The following is a 4,170-nucleotide window of genomic DNA, read 5'->3' as shown; positions in this document are numbered from 1 at the left end:
TGTCCATGTGTTCTCATCGTTCAACTCCCACTTATGAGTGAGAGCCTGCGGTGTTTGGTTTTCTGTTCTTGTGTTAGTTTGCTGAGAACGACAGTTTCCAGCTTCATCCATGTCCCTGCAAAGGACATGAACTCTTTTTTTTTTTTTTTGACAGAGTCTCACTCTGTCACCAGGCTGGAGTGCAGTGGCGTGATCTCGGCTCACTGCAACCTCTGCCTGTGGGTTCAAAATGATTCTCCTGCCTCAGCCTCCCAAGTAGCTGGGACTACAGGCATGTGCCACCATGCCCAGCTAATTTTTTGTATTTTTAGTAGTGACAGGGTTTCACCATGTTGGCCAGGATGGTCTTGATCTCTTGACCTTGTGATCTGCCCACATCAGCCTCCCAAAGTGCTGGGATTACAGGCGTGAGCCACCGTGCCCAGCCAAACACATCATTTTTTATGGCTGCATAGTATTCCATGATGTATATGTGCCACATTTTCTTTATCCACTCTATCATTGATGGGCATTTGGGTTGGTTCCAAGTCTTTGCTATTGTGAATAGTGCCACAATAAACATACGTGTGCATGTGTCTTTATAGAAGAATGATTTATAATCCTTTGGGTATATACCCAGTAATGGGATTGCTGGGTCAAATGGTATTTCTGGTTCTAGATCCTTGAGGAATCGCCACACTGTCTTCCACAATGGTCGAACTAATTTACACTCCCACCAATAGTGTAAAAGCGTTCCTATTTCTCCACATCCTATCCAGCATCTGTTGTTTCCTGACTTTTTAATGATCGCCTTTCTAACTGGCATGAGATGGTATTTCACTGTGGTTTTGATTTGCATTTCTCTAATAGTCAGTGATGATGAGCTTTTTCTTTCATACGTTTGTTGGCCACATAAATGTCTTCTTTTGAGAAGTGTCTGTTCATATCCTTTGCCCACTTTTTGATGGTGTTGTTTGTTTTTTTCTTGTAAATTTGTTTAAGTTCTTTGTAGATTCTGGATATTAGCCCTTTGTCAGATGTGTAGATTGCAAAAATGTTCTCCCATTCTGTAGGTTGCCTGTTCACTCTGATGATAGTTTCTTTTGCTGTGCAGAAGCTCTTTAGTTTAATTAGATCCCATTTGTCAATTTGGAGGCATTGCTAGGCTCCCCTCCTGCAGGCTGATCAAGAACTGTAAGGGGAAGAGCTATAAGTTCTTGAAATAGGATGACTTCAGCATGTTCTAGAATGGCAAGTGCTGAGAGGCTGTGGGTGGGGCACTGACAGCACCTTGACCACAGTTCCCACTGTCCGGTAGTCAACTCCCAATGGGTCAGGTGTGGGGAAAATTATAGCAATTTTGAGATAAGTTCACCTTTCCAATCTCTGGTCTAGCCCCTCTAAACCAAGGTTTAGAACAGTGGTGTTCAACAGAAATATAATGCAAGCCACATATATAATATAAAATTTTCTAGTAGCATATTTAAAAGTAAAATGAAACAGGTGAAATTAATTTTAATAGCATATCTAACTCAGTATACCCACATGATTATACTTTTAACATGGAATCAACATACAAATTATTACTGAGATGTTTTGCATTATTCAGGATGAGGGTACTTAGGCTTTGAAATTCAAAGTATATTTTCCACTTGCAGCTCATCTCAGTTCCAACTGGCCACGTTTCAAGTGTTCAATAGCCACCTGCGGCTACTGTCTATTATATTGGACAGTGAAAATACAGAACATTTCCATCATTGCAGAAAGTTTTATTGGACAGTGCCGGTCTTGTTAGTTTGTATCATTTACCCAATATTAAGAGCTTATAGTTGACAAGAAGTCAGAAGAGAACCCTAGGCTCTCTGGCTAGGCTAGAATCTTGAACTTTAACTCTCCCAAAAATAGGAGAAGCCAGGTTCTTATGGGGCTTCAGGTTGTTGATGCCAAGATTAGCTTGACGGTTGCACATCCTCCCAGACATAAGAAGGTCCAGAGGTCAAGCTCAGGTAGATCTCTTAAGGTAAGGATGAGAACACTGTTATTCATCACTGTTTCCCCTACCCAGTTGCTGCCCCATGGAAAGCCCTCACAAGAGTTCTGTTGAATGTAGGTTAGAAGGTCACCTGAGTAAGAAGTCATACATAAAGTGGTAAAGGGACAGTTGGACCAAGGAACCTAAAGGGAAAAAAAGTATCTTCCTGCTCACTAATCCTTTCTTATCAGATCACTTACCATGACATCATACAAAGAGAGAAAGAGAGGTGCAGAGCAGTGAAGAGAATTTTCCAGCAAGACCATTGTGTTTGCCTGGAGTGAGCTGCTTTGACAATGGTCCCAACACCCACATTTAACAAGACGCAATTCACTCAGGGTTTTATTCCCACAATAAATCTTACCATTTTCTGCTCCTTAGCCTGCCTGTCTTCTCTTCTCTGTATTACACTAACAGCTCCTTTTCCCAGCAGCAGTGGTAATAAATGGTGTGCTCTCAATGTAGAAGTTAAGGTTTCAAGGTGAAGCCTTTGGAAGCGATTCCTTTGTAATTTCATTTATGGCCATGCCATATTTTATGGTGCAACTTACTAACTCTGTGGGTGGCTTTGTGTGTGTTCCAGAGAAAGGGAGAGTGAGACACATCCCCACCCTCCAACTTTCACACACCCTTCCCAGTGGAATTTGGAGGTTAAAGCATCTCCTGGGTTTTTAATTTTAATTTTATTTTATTTTTAATTCTAGGTTCAGGGAGTACATGTGCAGGTCTTTTACACAGGTATATTGCGTAATGGCGAGGTTTGGGCTTCTAGTGAACCCATCACCCAAATAGTTAACATAGTACTCGACAGGTGGTCCTCCCCTGTTTTTGGAAGTGAGACTTTAACCTCTCCTCTCCTCTTCATGCTTGCTATCTGGCCAGCCATGGTAAGAGATGTTTGAAATATCACTGCTCTAGGAAGCATTCCCCGGTCTCTTCAGTCCACCATAAGTCCCCTTCCCTAGAACTCCTACAGCACTGATTGTCGAGCCTGGCCTATGTCTTCCGTCCACGATTAGGCAGCCATTTCTTTTGAAAGTGGCAACTATGGAAGAATGTTACTTTCCTGTCACCTTGTCCGCTTCATACACAGAGCTCAACCCCACCGGAGCTGGTAGTTGGTTGACCGACTTAATGAATGATTGGCAACCTCCATCTCCATTTTGGGGGTTCTAAAATCACCCAGTTAGTATGGCTTCTCTAGGGGGCACACAATGCAACATGCTTGGTCCACATCCTCCAAGAACGGATCAAGAGTCCTACAACCAAGGAGGGAAGAAATTATTTCACACACACACACACACACACACACACACACACACACACACACACACTCGTGAGGGTTTTTAAAGCGCTTCTTGAGAATACAGTCAATGTATACTTTATTGGGTACATAGTGGATGCTCAATAAATATTTGTTAAGTAAAACCAGTGAAAGTGGCCACCATGACTTTGTTTATAATGGGGAGGTTGCACGATAAACTGGGAAAAGCATGGGGAACAGCTCTGAGCTCAAATACTACCTCCACCTCAAGCTATCTGAATGGCCCTGGGCAAATGCCTTACCTCTGAGAGTTTCAAGTTCTCATCTGTAAAGTGAGAGTGATAATACCCATTGCCCAGAGTAGTTTCGATGGCTACATGAGACATTGCAAATAAAACTCTTGGGCACCTAACAGGCACATGGGAAACACCAGTTACTTTCCCCTCTGTCTGGAATGTTCCTGGCCACCTAGCTGACTCACAGACACCTTCTAAGGCTCACACTGAATATAACAGTCCAGGAAAAGGTGATCACTCCTTCTGCCCTGCTTTCCTTTTATCTCTGCAGGCAGCTATTATTATACTTCTCACCCTATACTTCAGCAATTTCAGTCATTGCTCTTCATTCTTGAGGTTGAGGCCAAGTTTATACCATTTATTTTATTTTATTTTTTTCTTTCCATCTTTTAGTTTAAGTTCAGGAAGTACATGTGCAGATTTTGCACATGTACTTTACATGGGTAAATCACAAGTCTCAGGGGTTTGTTACACATGTTATTTTGTCACCTAGGTAATGAACATAACCCGATAGGTAGCTTTTTGATCCTCACCTCCTTCCATCCTCCACCCTCAAGTAGGGCCTGGTGTCTCTTGTTCCCTTCTTTGTGTCCACATGT

This window comes from Hylobates moloch, unplaced genomic scaffold (assembly GCF_009828535.3).
Source record: "Hylobates moloch isolate HMO894 unplaced genomic scaffold, HMol_V3 SCAFFOLD_7, whole genome shotgun sequence".
NCBI classification, from domain to species: domain Eukaryota; kingdom Metazoa; phylum Chordata; class Mammalia; order Primates; family Hylobatidae; genus Hylobates; species Hylobates moloch.
The sequence above is the reverse complement of the archived record's forward strand: the minus strand, read 5'-3'. Positions refer to the sequence as shown.